Consider the following 14,688-nt stretch of genomic DNA (forward strand, 5'->3'; position numbering starts at 1 on the left):
AGCAATCCTTGATGTCCAAGGCCATGACTGGCCAGCTACGTGGCAAGGCAGAGAGTAAGGGTAGTCCCCTCTGGACTGCAACCATAACCTGCATCTGAGCATTAACTGCACGCAAGTCATGTAATAATCTCTATTTTCCTGAGCTCTTTTTAATAACAAAGATAGGGGTGTTCCATGGTGAAACAGAAGGCTCCACATGCCCGAGCCTTAATTGTTCTAAAACCAGGTTATTTGCAGCTTCCAATTTTTCTTGAGAAAGGGGCCACTGGGGAACCCACACCGGCTTATTGGACTCCCAGGGTATGGGCACAAGATTGTTATTGGAAGCCGATTCTTCAGTGGCCCCTAGGAAAAACCCAGGCCCCTTCTATCCTGTTTTTTCATAGACTCTATAGGCCTGTGACAACCCTGAAGATTTTTTCCTAGGCCCTTAGACAGAACAAAACCTTGTCTTTTCATCATACTTTTACTAGCCTCTGAATAATCATTAGTTAGCTTAAGTTTCAATTGATGTTGAATGTCACGGCCCCACAAATTAATGGGGACTTCAACCACGAAGAGTTGAACCGTGCCTTGTTGGTCCTCCATTTTCCAGACCAGCTCTTTGGCACTCATGTATGGGGTGCGTGCGTAGCCCAGCCCTTGTAAGGATTAAGATGACTGTTGTAATGGCCAGCGCTTAGGCCAGGCTTGCAGCTGGATGATACTCCGGTCTGCCCCAGTATCCACCAATCCGGAGAATATCTTTCCCTCTATCATTAAATCCAGCATGGGCCTCTGATCTAGTTCCATAGATAGACAGGCAAGGTCCACTCCAGTGGAGCCCAACCCCCTGTCATTCCTTTCCTTAAGATGTGCAGGAAAGGTCTCATGCTTAGATGGTAGTATAAGCAGTTGGGCAATCCTGTCTCCTGGCGCAATAGAAATCACACCACAGGAAGAATGACACAGGATCTTAATCACTCCAGTATAATCGGAATCAATGACTCCTGGAAAGACAATCAAGCCTTTCATAGTGGATGAGGATCGTCCTAAGACAATCCCTACTATTCCTTTTTCTAACGGGCCATACATGTCAGATTCAACCACCTGAATTCCCATCTCCTGGGTTAACACCAGTCCGGTGGAGGCACGGAGGTCCAACCCTGCTGAGCCTGAGGTTGCTCGGCGGATACAGTCAGGTTGGGAATGATGGTCTGCTGCAGTGCCCCATAAATTTTTGAGCCCTGGGGACGGGGGCCCCTCAACCCGTTTTTTGACTCCTGGCCACCGAGCTGTATAATGGGCTGCCCATTGATGTCCTTAAAGGACCGGCATTCACTGGCCCAATGCTTTCCATTCTTACATCTTGGGCAAAGGCCAGGTTGTCTCACATTAGGAGTCTGAGCCGGAGAAGACAGCCCTTTCAGTAATGCCCTTGTTGGTCCACATTTGAAACATCCTCCTCCTTTTCTTGTCTTTGCGGCCTGAGTAGCAGATAAAACAGCAGCCGCTAGGCCTGCATTGGTAAGGGGCCCTCCAACCTCTCGGCAGGCTTTTAGCCAGGCCTCAATTCCCTTCTCTTTAACAGGAGTAATGGCCCCCTGACATTCCTTAGTACTCTGTTCAAAAACAATCTGCTGTACCAACGGCATCATCTGATCCACATCCCCAACAATCTTTCCAGCCATATCAAGCATCCTAGCCACAAAATCAGAGAAGGGTTCATTTGGCCCCTGAATAATCTTTGTTAGGTGGCCTTTGACTTCTCCTTTATTATTTAAAGACTTCCATGCCCTATAGCAGATATCATTAATCTGTTGGTACACCTCCTGAGGATATCCTAGCTGGTTGGCAGCCCATTGCCCTTGCCCCAAAAGCATATCCGCTGTCCATTGGGGACGATTATTCTGGGCATTCTCTCTAGCTTGGACATGAGCTTTATATGTAACAATGGATTTAAAATCCAAAAATTGTCCCATACATAGGCAAGCCTTAGCAGTCTCAAACCAATCTGTAGGAGTCATGGCCGTGGTGGCGATTCTACGCAGCAAGGCTATGGTATAATTAGCTGTAACTCCATAGGTTCGAACTGCTTCCACTAAATCCTTTAACTGTTTATAAGATACAGGCTCATAATATCTCTCATTAGTCTGCAGGTCCTCAAAAACTGGAAATACGGACACTAGACGTGCCCATGTATCTCTTTTAATAAAATGGCACCCCCCTCTCCCTTGTGAATAGGGTGGAAGCACAGGGGGCGGGCGTGGTTCCCGTGGTGCCAATGGGCCCACACCCACCCCCGCTGACTCATTATGTGCAGGGGGCCGCCTCCACCCATATCCTTCCTCCTCATAGCCAGCGGAGGTTTCCTCCAGATCTTCCTCCTCCTGAGGGTCTAACTCCTCCTCAGACCGATCCAGGCCCGCAAATTCCTCCAGCGCTGGATAGAGGGGACCTCCCCTCTTCTCATTAGCCTCTCTTTTAGAGAGATTTGTATCAGGATCCTTTTCTTTTACTTTTTTTCTTTTAGGCCTTTTCAAGTTTCCTCCCTTTGAATTTGAATCTGAAAAACTGTTTTTGTGTTTAATGCGGGCCTTTCGCCCCTCTCTCGGAACGTCCACATTGTTCCCTGCCCTGAGGTTGCGGCCGGACTTACGGCAGTGCAACCAGAGACAGCAGGCCAGTACCAACACCACAAACGCCACGAACACGAGACCAAACACCCAAGAACCCACTCCCGCAAACAGCATACTTGGGGAGACTGAAATTAGCATACTGGGAGAAACTTACCAAGGTCGCCACTCTGCATGTTGAGTTCAGAATCCTCTTCGGCCCTTCGCCTGGCGACCGAAGTTCCCAGGTTTCCGGCACCAGCTGTGGCGGACTTCTCGACCGGCGACGAAGAATGACCACCACACCAGGATTCCACTCAGAACACGCTTTACTGGAGTGCCCTTGATTGATGGGGAGCAGGGAACGAGAGGGCGGGAAAACGAGGAACAGGGAGTGGAGGGGCAGGGACTCAGGCAGCCGCTTAAATAGGGAATTGGCACATGGGTCGCCCTGTGATTGGCTGCCACCAACAGCTGACACCAGACCGCATCGGGATAGGCTCAAGGATCCTCATCCACCACGCATGCGGGAAGCGGGGACATGCAGCTCTCAAAGCCATAGCCAAATATGGAGTTGTTTATAACCAACAAGACAGGATGTTGGCGCCATCTTGTAATGGCGATCCTGTCCGGCTCACTACAGTTCCCCCTTATTGTTTGTAAGCAATGAGCGCAGGACTAACCCACCTCATGATGTGTTGGTCGATCGAGGATGGAAGATATTTTCCATGGACACACCTTCCCCTGTGCAATGGGTACTCGAGGAACCCCAGGGGTGCAAAGGCTGTGTCGCAGGAACCTACAACCACACACCTTCCCAAGTGCAATGGATCGACAGATCCCATGGGGTGCAAAGGCTGTGCAGGAGGAACCTACATCCGCACACCTACCCAAGTGCAATGGATCAACAGATCCCATGGGGTGCAAAGGCTGTGCAGGATGGAAGCCCTAAACGTCTCTTAGTGCTGACAACCATATCTGGGGGAAGGAGCCACACTCCAGGGTAGCTAATGCCTGAGAGATTACAACCTTATCCCAATATAGCCTTATCCCTATTGGTCTGGGCTCGAAGGCAGCAACCCAACCACAGGCACAACACACAGCCACCCAGGCAGCTTGCCAAAAAACATGCCCACGCGACTGAAAGCATAGGGACCCTTTCTCTGTAATGTTACGTGCTTCTCCTAAAAGGGCCACTTTAGACTTACACATTAAAAATGGTAACTCAAGGTTTCTATTGGTGGTAAAAATCTGGGGAAATAATGGCGAACGGGCATCGCCTTTGGGAAGGCTGACAGGATTCTCCTTCTGTGCTCCACCTTCCCCTGGATCCACGTCATCAGGGATGTTAGCAGGAACTTTCTCCAGAGACTCAGCCTCATCCTTAGGAACTTCCTTGATCATGCGTGTCAGCCGGCTCGGAACCCAAAGTGGAGCCTCTTGGCCCTGTGGAAAAACACATACAGCTCCCTTGGATCTTGCCACCGCAAGATCCGGTCCATACCATTTGTTATCCAATACATCTTTCCACATCACATATTCCTTTTGTTCCATAGGGCCTGCTGCATGCTTTTCAGCTGCTGCAGTACCCGACTCATTCAGGTTTAAAAAGTTAAGTGTGAAGAGAGCAAGGGAGATTCTTTCCCTGGGGGAAGCGGATTCAGCTATTCCCCCTTTTTGTTTTTGTAGAATTTCTTTAATATTTCTGTTGGCTCTCTCCACAATACCTTGTCCTTGTGGATTGTATGGAAGACCCGTAATGTGGGTCACTTGGAGCTGTGCACAAAAGGCACAAAATCCATGGGAGGTATATGCCGGGCCATTGTCTGTCTTCAGGTGTAGGGGTTTTCCCCAGGCAGCCCATGCCTCATGGCAATGTGTTTTTACATGAGTCACCTTTTCTCCCGCTAGGGGCGTGGCATGAATAATGCCAGAAAAGGTATCCACTGATACATGTAAATATTTTAATTTGCCAAAATCAGGCAGATGGGTAACATCCATTTGCCACAACGCGTTAGGTTGCAGCCCTCTAGGGTTGACCCCAACATTAGGGGGGTATAAAAAGGTCACACATGAAGAACAGGCTTTAACTATATCTCTGGCTATCTGTCTGGAAATATGAAATTTTTTTCTAAGGGTATTGGCAGGCACATGCCAAAGCTTATGAAAATCTCGAGCTAATTCTACAGGGTCCGAGACAACCAAAGCCATGGACCGGGTAAGGCAGTCAGCCAAATCATTGGCCTCAGACATGGGTCCTGGAAGCAAAGTATGAGCCCGAATATGTCCAATGAAAAAGGGATTATCCCTTTGTAAAATGCATGCTTGAATTTGACATAAAATATTGGAAACTGTACTTGAATTTCTAACAAAGGCAGCCACCTCCAATGAGGCAACAGCATTTACTACATATTTAGAATCTGAAAATAAATTGAAGGGTTCTGAAAATCTTTTAAAAACTTCCAGCACGGTCATACATTCCGTGACTTGTGGGGAATCAGGTCGAAAATCAAGCAAAATGGGTTCCCTACCTTGAATTACTATGGCACCTTTGCCAGTTTTGGAGCCATCAGTAAAAACAGTCAAGGCCATATTAATGGGCTTTTTAAAGGTAACCTTAGGAAAATACAGTAGTCTGTTGGATCTTATCAGGTGCCAAGACCAGGCCCCAACAGCGTAGGGCCGAGGCCATTTCCTGGAATGCGACCAGGAGCATTTCCTGCGAAGAGGCAGTCAACAGGACGTCATCCATGTAATGAATTATTCTTATTTTTGGGAATTGTTGTCTAACGGGTAGGAGGGCCTGAGCTACATATAGCTGGCATATTGTCACGCTATTGGCCATCCCCTGTGGGAGCATTTTCCATTGATAACGAGTATCGGGTTGCTCATGGTTAACCGATGGCAAAGTGAATGCGAATCGCTCCCTATCATCTGGATGCAAAGGAATGGAAAAAAAGCAATCCTTGATGTCCAAGGCCATGACTGGCCAGCTACGTGGCAAGGCAGAGAGTAAGGGTAGTCCCCTCTGGACTGCAACCATAACCTGCATCTGAGCATTAACTGCACGCAAGTCATGTAATAATCTCTATTTTCCTGAGCTCTTTTTAATAACAAAGATAGGGGTGTTCCATGGTGAAACAGAAGGCTCCACATGCCCGAGCCTTAATTGTTCTAAAACCAGGTTATTTGCAGCTTCCAATTTTTCTTGAGAAAGGGGCCACTGGGGAACCCACACCGGCTTATTGGACTCCCAGGGTATGGGCACAAGATTGTTATTGGAAGCCGATTCTTCAGTGGCCCCTAGGAAAAACCCAGGCCCCTTCTATCCTGTTTTTTCATAGACTCTATAGGCCTGTGACAACCCTGAAGATTTTTTCCTAGGCCCTTAGACAGAACAAAACCTTGTCTTTTCATCATACTTTTACTAGCCTCTGAATAATCATTAGTTAGCTTAAGTTTCAATTGATGTTGAATGTCACGGCCCCACAAATTAATGGGGACTTCAACCACGAAGAGTTGAACCGTGCCTTGTTGGTCCTCCATTTTCCAGACCAGCTCTTTGGCACTCATGTATGGGGTGCGTGCGTAGCCCAGCCCTTGTAAGGATTAAGATGACTGTTGTAATGGCCAGCGCTTAGGCCAGGCTTGCAGCTGGATGATACTCCGGTCTGCCCCAGTATCCACCAATCCGGAGAATATCTTTCCCTCTATCATTAAATCCAGCATGGGCCTCTGATCTAGTTCCATAGATAGACAGGCAAGGTCCACTCCAGTGGAGCCCAACCCCCTGTCATTCCTTTCCTTAAGATGTGCAGGAAAGGTCTCATGCTTAGATGGTAGTATAAGCAGTTGGGCAATCCTGTCTCCTGGCGCAATAGAAATCACACCACAGGAAGAATGACACAGGATCTTAATCACTCCAGTATAATCGGAATCAATGACTCCTGGAAAGACAATCAAGCCTTTCATAGTGGATGAGGATCGTCCTAAGACAATCCCTACTATTCCTTTTTCTAACGGGCCATACATGTCAGATTCAACCACCTGAATTCCCATCTCCTGGGTTAACACCAGTCCGGTGGAGGCACGGAGGTCCAACCCTGCTGAGCCTGAGGTTGCTCGGCGGATACAGTCAGGTTGGGAATGATGGTCTGCTGCAGTGCCCCATAAATTTTTGGGCCCTGGGGACGGGGGCCCCTCAACCCGTTTTTTGACTCCTGGCCACCGAGCTGTATAATGGGCTGCCCATTGATGTCCTTAAAGGACCGGCATTCACTGGCCCAATGCTTTCCATTCTTACATCTTGGGCAAAGGCCAGGTTGTCTCACATTAGGAGTCTGAGCCGGAGAAGACAGCCCTTTCAGTAATGCCCTTGTTGGTCCACATTTGAAACATCCTCCTCCTTTTCTTGTCTTTGCGGCCTGAGTAGCAGATAAAACAGCAGCCGCTAGGCCTGCATTGGTAAGGGGCCCTCCAACCTCTCGGCAGGCTTTTAGCCAGGCCTCAATTCCCTTCTCTTTAACAGGAGTAATGGCCCCCTGACATTCCTTAGTACTCTGTTCAAAAACAATCTGCTGTACCAACGGCATCATCTGATCCACATCCCCAACAATCTTTCCAGCCATATCAAGCATCCTAGCCACAAAATCAGAGAAGGGTTCATTTGGCCCCTGAATAATCTTTGTTAGGTGGCCTTTGACTTCTCCTTTATTATTTAAAGACTTCCATGCCCTATAGCAGATATCATTAATCTGTTGGTACACCTCCTGAGGATATCCTAGCTGGTTGGCAGCCCATTGCCCTTGCCCCAAAAGCATATCCGCTGTCCATTGGGGACGATTATTCTGGGCATTCTCTCTAGCTTGGACATGAGCTTTATATGTAACAATGGATTTAAAATCCAAAAATTGTCCCATACATAGGCAAGCCTTAGCAGTCTCAAACCAATCTGTAGGAGTCATGGCCGTGGTGGCGATTCTACGCAGCAAGGCTATGGTATAATTAGCTGTAACTCCATAGGTTCGAACTGCTTCCACTAAATCCTTTAACTGTTTATAAGATACAGGCTCATAATATCTCTCATTAGTCTGCAGGTCCTCAAAAACTGGAAATACGGACACTAGACGTGCCCATGTATCTCTTTTAATAAAATGGCACCCCCCTCTCCCTTGTGAATAGGGTGGAAGCACAGGGGGCGGGCGTGGTTCCCGTGGTGCCAATGGGCCCACACCCACCCCCGCTGACTCATTATGTGCAGGGGGCCGCCTCCACCCATATCCTTCCTCCTCATAGCCAGCGGAGGTTTCCTCCAGATCTTCCTCCTCCTGAGGGTCTAACTCCTCCTCAGACCGATCCAGGCCCGCAAATTCCTCCAGCGCTGGATAGAGGGGACCTCCCCTCTTCTCATTAGCCTCTCTTTTAGAGAGATTTGTATCAGGATCCTTTTCTTTTACTTTTTTTCTTTTAGGCCTTTTCAAGTTTCCTCCCTTTGAATTTGAATCTGAAAAACTGTTTTTGTGTTTAATGCGGGCCTTTCGCCCCTCTCTCGGAACGTCCACATTGTTCCCTGCCCTGAGGTTGCGGCCGGACTTACGGCAGTGCAACCAGAGACAGCAGGCCAGTACCAACACCACAAACGCCACGAACACGAGACCAAACACCCAAGAACCCACTCCCGCAAACAGCATACTTGGGGAGACTGAAATTAGCATACTGGGAGAAACTTACCAAGGTCGCCACTCTGCATGTTGAGTTCAGAATCCTCTTCGGCCCTTCGCCTGGCGACCGAAGTTCCCAGGTTTCCGGCACCAGCTGTGGCGGACTTCTCGACCGGCGACGAAGAATGACCACCACACCAGGATTCCACTCAGAACACGCTTTACTGGAGTGCCCTTGATTGATGGGGAGCAGGGAACGAGAGGGCGGGAAAACGAGGAACAGGGAGTGGAGGGGCAGGGACTCAGGCAGCCGCTTAAATAGGGAATTGGCACATGGGTCGCCCTGTGATTGGCTGCCACCAACAGCTGACACCAGACCGCATCGGGATAGGCTCAAGGATCCTCATCCACCGCGCATGCGGGAAGCGGGGACGCACAGCTCTCAAAGCCATAGCCAAATATGGAGTTGTTTATAACCAACAAGACAGGATGTCGGCGCCATCTTGTAATGGCGATCCTGTCTGGCTCACTACACCCCCCCACAAGCCAATGTGTCCCTATCTCATAAGATCATTGTATTAGCTTAAAAATGTAAAAGAGAATATATAAAGTACTATTCAGGTTGGCTGCTCAGATCTCCAGACACACAGTACATTTATGGGCATATAAATCACTGGCTTCAGTTTTATAGAGAAACAAATGCCTTTAAATATAGATAATATATTTTGAAATCTTCATATGCTGTTTTTGCTCACTGAAAACCTGGTCCAGAGATAAAATGTGCACCACCCACTTCAAAGCCAAGGATAAATGTCTCAGAGTTTCTTCCAGTGCCCTGTCCTGGGTCAGGTTGGCTCCCTGACCCTGTGACAGGCAAAAGGAGGATAATAGGACAGCTCAAGAAAAGACCGTGTGCACTTGAGAAGAGCTAAGGGGTGAACTCCTTCCGAGAAAGGCTACTACTATTTACCTTATAGGAAAAAGATGTGTAGAATAAAAGCAACTAATGGATCCTTGCCTTTAAAAAGAGTAAAAGGGACGCTCTGCCTAAAAATCAATCAATAATAACTCCAAAATCATAGTCAGATAAATTTTGTTAGATGATGTCAACATCAATTTAAAGATGATTATGAAAGTCTATTTATTATCTAAGTAATAAAGACTGTGTTATGTTTACTATAAGGCTGACCTGGAAGCTTCCATGGCATAACGCTTTAACAGTATGCGCACAGGTAATATTAATGCGTCACATGACCCACACTGTGCAGTTTGGATTCAACCTTCTTTTATTTAATGGATGTTGCACAGTATCCTCTAAGCTGAACACCATCTTCATAACTCTAGCTGTGTCTGCTAATGGCAACCACAGCCAGGCTTGTTAAATAATGTTATCCCTTCAAAAACGGAGGAGATAGGCAAGGTCATTGACCTCTCACCTGAGGATCCACCTGGCCTCCCAGCTAGCTGCATGGAACTGGGATTCAATCGCTTGAGGTTCCAAGGTTTTCTGGAGACACTAGGGAATCTAGGCAAGAAAAACTAAAGCTGGATTGAGAGTCCACTTCTGTGTGGGAAAGCTGTCATATGCACTGGGTAACGACCCCCTGAACATAGATATTGTCTAACACCCTCCCCGCTGGGACGTCTTATATCAGGTGGTAAGTTTACTTGTTAGGCCAGGTGGTGGTGGCGCACGCCTTTAATCCCAGTACTTGGGAGGCAGAGGCAGGCGGATCTCTGTGAGTTCGAGGCCAGCCTGGTCTACAGAGCTAGTTCCAGGACAAGCTCCAAAGCTACAGAGAAACCTTGTCTTGAAAGAAAAAAAACATCACCACCAACAAATTTACTTGTTAGGGTTATTATGTCTCATTTGCAATTGCTTAATCAAGGAGGCAATATATAAAGGTTCAAATGACTGTTCCAAAGACAGGAAATTATCTCAGTTGATACTTTGCAATCAGTTACCAACTGAACTCATGTTATATTCTTTCCCTCTCAGGATTCTTGTTTACAAAAAATGCTCTCTCAACCAAGGTTATTCATATCACTAAAGCTCTTACTGGGATATAATCCTTCTCTCTCAGGACCAGTGAAGCCATTTGAAAAAGTTACAAAAGACATAAATATGAAGTTACATCATTAAAAGTGGGTTAAATTGTTTTAGATGAGATAAATTATATGAGAAGAGGCTAAACCCACAAAAGCTTCAAGAGAAGTCACAGCAGGTCTGAATATGCTAAATGGGAACAATGGAAGATAAGACTCTAAAGTAACATACCTAATGCTTAAAAGATGCTAACGTCCTAGGGTTATAATGACTATCATTGCTAACAAAACCTAGCATAAAGGTATCTAGTCACTTTTTTAAAAAAAGATACTTATTTATTTTGTATCCTACCTGTAGGTTAGAAGAGGGCACCAGATCTCATTACAGATGGTTGTGAGCCACCATGTGGTTGCTGGGAATTGAACTCAGGACCTCTGGAAGAGCAGTCAGTGCTCTTAACTGCTGAGCCATCTCTCCAGCCCTCTAGTCACTTTTGATTACTTTGTTAAACGTAAACCATTTGGAGAAACTGAGTCACAACAAGAACTGTGGTGAAAATGAATGTCTTTCTATTCTTCCAGGTGTCTTATAAAGGTTAACTTTACTGTCCTTTCCTTCGGATGGATTCTTTCTTGGTTTTGTTTTTCATCTGTTAATTTGTTTGTTTGTTTGTTTCTGTGTTCTTGGCTAACGTGGAACTCACTCTGTAGACCAGCAGCTGGCCTGGAACTCTAAGACCTATCTGCTTCTGCCTCCCACATGCTGGGATCAAAGGCGTGCACCACTACTGCCGGCAAATACATTTTTTATGATAATGCAAGATACGAATGTAGAGTATCTCTAGGACTGACTTAGATTTTGTAAAGGTTCACTATAAAGGAATTAAGAAACTAAAGCTCCCAATCTCTCCATGGACTGTATTTATGGTTTAAAGTTTATTTTGCATATGAGAACTTCCGTATAATTTTTTTTTTTTGAGACAGGGTTTCTCTGTGTAGCTTTGCCTGTCACAGAACTTGCTCTGTAGACCACGCTGGCCTCAAACTCACAGATATCCACCTGCCTCCTGAGTACTGGGATTAAAGGCCTGTGCTACCACTGCCCAGCTGTTTTTTGCTTTTATTTGTTCATTTTTTAAATTGTGACTTTTTAAGGCTCAAAATTTTAATAAGGTAACTTATTTTCATTTATAAAATTCCAATCTTATGACAGTTACTAATTTATTGAAACCTGTTACAAAAGGTAATTAAGATATGTTATTTATGAGCCACCCCCTATTCATGATTAAAATCCTTATTGTGCCCTAAATTGTGTTTGTAGTCCTGCTACATACACATGTAATTCATTTTCCCAGACAATATTAGAGGGTGACACTAATTCCTACCTTCTATTCTACAGTCCTCTGTGCAGGTTATCAGACTTAAGCCTAAAGCAGTTATCTCAAATAAAGATTAACTTAGCTTGTTTAATATACAATAATATCTAAATATGAAGTATACTTTTAAAAATGTGGTTATTGAGCTGGGCGATGGTGGCGCACGCCTTTAATCCCAGCACTCAGGAGGCAGAGGCAGGCGGATCTCTGTGAGTTCGAGACCAGCCTGATCTACAGAGCTAGTTCCAGGACAGGCTCCAAAGCCACAGAGAAACCCTGTCTCGAAAAACAAACAAAAAAAAAAATGTGGGTATTGTCATTTAATCCCAGCACTCATTAGGTAGAGACAGGTGGATCTCTGTGAGTTTGAGGCCAGGCTGGTCTACAAGAGCTAGTTCCAGGACAGGCTCCAAAGCTACAGTGAAATCCTGACTCACAAAATCAAAAAACCAAAACCAAAACACTAGTTATTGAAATTGAATGTTGGAGTAAAATGGGTTAAATCTAAATTACACTTGCATTCAGGACACACCCAGAATCAAACAGCACACTTACCCTCCAAGCTGACACATTCCCTACCAGTCTAAATAGGATGAGAGCCTCATCAAAGGATAAGGATGGGGAAAGCCTGCCTTTCTGCTGGGTCTTTGGACTTCAACTCGCCCCCACCCCCGACTCCCTCTTTCCTACACACCTGAATGCACAGGGGCTGGTGCTTGTTTCTCCACATCCCAAGGTCCTTGTCTTTGCTTCAGAAATGTTACCAGGTATGGCTTAGAGACAGCAAGGCCTGTTTGTAGGAAAGAGGAACAAGATGGCTTGGGTGTTCTTCTACTGGGAGCTGAATGGTCCCTTCCAGGACACTGCTTATGAGAAAAGAAATGGTGTAATAAATGATTGCAGGAAATCAGTTCCTGAAATGTTTTCTGATAGATATATTAGAATATTGATGAGGAATTTACAATCTGCAGATTCTAAGCTTTGTTTAAAGGGAATAACATTAAAACTGAACTGTGAAACATCTTCATTAACATGAACACTCCACGCCTCCTGCCACTGAGTTTGTCCCTGTCTCACTAGAGTGAAGGATGCATGCTTCCATTACCAAGAGGTTAAACACGGACAAAGAAAAATAATGAAATGTTTCCTAGCTATAGTGCAACATCCCTCATCTTTTTTAAAATGAAGAATATGAAATTCTCTGTTGGAAAGCACAAATTTCCAAGAGATACCACACAAAGTAGGGGAGATACATGTTGATGGTGAACTAAGAAGTCACTATAGAGGAGATGCTCACCCAGGAACTCAAGGTGGCTGTAATTCTCCAGCATCACATCCCTGTACAGATTCCACTGAGCAGGCTTCAGACATTCCCTCTCTTCTGGAGAGAAATCAATGGCCACATCCCAGAAGGACAGCATTTCCTGAAATATATAGAACAATGAATGATACCGCACATTGAATAAATTAAAACCACAATAATATAATTATTATTGTATTATAAATTAGTAATATAAATACTAAGATGCATTGGGCTGGATAGTTCTCCTTTCAATTTGACCCTGGCTATTTGAGAAGAGAGAAGCATAATTGAGAAAACAGCTCCTTATGATTTAATTTTCTCAATTGGTGATTGATATGAAACAACCCAGCCCATTGTGGGTAGGGCCAGACTGGACAGGTGGTCCGAGAAGGTTAAGAAAGTAGGCTGAGCAAAGCAAGGAGAACAAATCAGGAAGCCAGTAGTCTCTGCTCCAGTTCCTACCTCCAGGTTCCTGCTTAGACTTCCCTTAGTGACAGACTGTGAAACAAAACCCTTTCTTCTCCCAGTTGCTCTTGGCCAAGATCTTTATCAGGCAATAGAAACCCTAACACAGGCAATATTTACTTGTGGACACAAATCTAAATTTTCCCTAAGGATGAAAGGGAGCTAGAAACGCTTCTAACAGAGGTGAGTCATGTTCCTCTGACCTTCGGGAAGTGGTCACATGATCCGTACAGGACCCATCTTCAAAGAAAGAGAAGGCAGAGAAGATGCTATGAGCCCACGTGGAGTCTATCCTTTTAAGGAAAATGAAACATAAAATGAGTACATCTCAGAAGAACATGCATTTGGTGTCACACGCTTGTAGTATACACCACAAAAGTCATGGGAAGGAGAAGGTACTGACCAATGCTCCATGTGCACAAGCGTGAATGTGAAATGCAATGAAAATGGGGTTCTGATGGAGAAGCCCTGCTGGGGTCTGGGCATCTGAATTTCTACAGAGTCCAGGAGAGAAGCAAATGGCAGTGAACCAAGGGACATGAGATGGAAGAAGCAAAGGGGTTCACAAATAAAGGATTCACAGAGAAAATTTATACCTAGATAATTTAATAACCAGCAGTTATAGAAATAGCAATATTTTGTGAATATTTAAAATACACCAGCTATTGCTCTGATCTTACTTTCATTTCCCTTTTACACTTTTCCTCAGAGAGGCACGGATGTGCTGGCAACATCTTGAAGTAATCTTTGAATATCTGACACCAGTGCATCAGCAGTAGGAAGTCAACTGACTCCCACTGAGGGAAGCTTGAGCAAGAGACCCCCAAAGCCTGCCCCTACACAGACACACTTCCTCCAACAAGGCCACACTTCCTACTAGTGCCCCTCCCATTGGGGGCCATTTTCTTTCAAATCGCCACACAATTTATGAGAGCAATAATATTATTATTTCCTTTTTATTACTGCATGAAAACTATTAGACATTTATATATTAAGGGGGTACTTGATACTCATTTTAAGGGTAAGTTTTTCACAGTCTTTTTGTTGGGCGGTGATAGCACAAGCCTTCCCAGCACTCAGGAGGCAGAGGCAGGTGGATCTCTGTGAGTTTAAGACCAGCCTGGTCTACAGAGTGAGTTCCAGGACAGGCTCCAAAGCTACAGAGAAACCCTGTCTCAGAAAACCAAGACAGATGGACGGACGGACAGACAGATGGACGGAGGAAAGAAAGAAAGAAATTTGGT

General features: G+C 45.5%; 1 pseudogene; it reads right to left on the reverse strand.

The window, feature by feature from the left end:
* The window catches only part of LOC121433629, a 40,179-nt pseudogene extending 25,965 nt beyond the window's left edge, over positions 1 to 14,214 (reverse strand).
* Between the last annotated feature and the right edge of the window lie 474 nt (positions 14,215 to 14,688).

This window comes from Microtus oregoni, unplaced genomic scaffold (assembly GCF_018167655.1).
Source record: "Microtus oregoni isolate MIOR12 unplaced genomic scaffold, Mior012 000040F_ref0000088, whole genome shotgun sequence".
In the NCBI taxonomy this organism is placed as follows: domain Eukaryota; kingdom Metazoa; phylum Chordata; class Mammalia; order Rodentia; family Cricetidae; genus Microtus; species Microtus oregoni.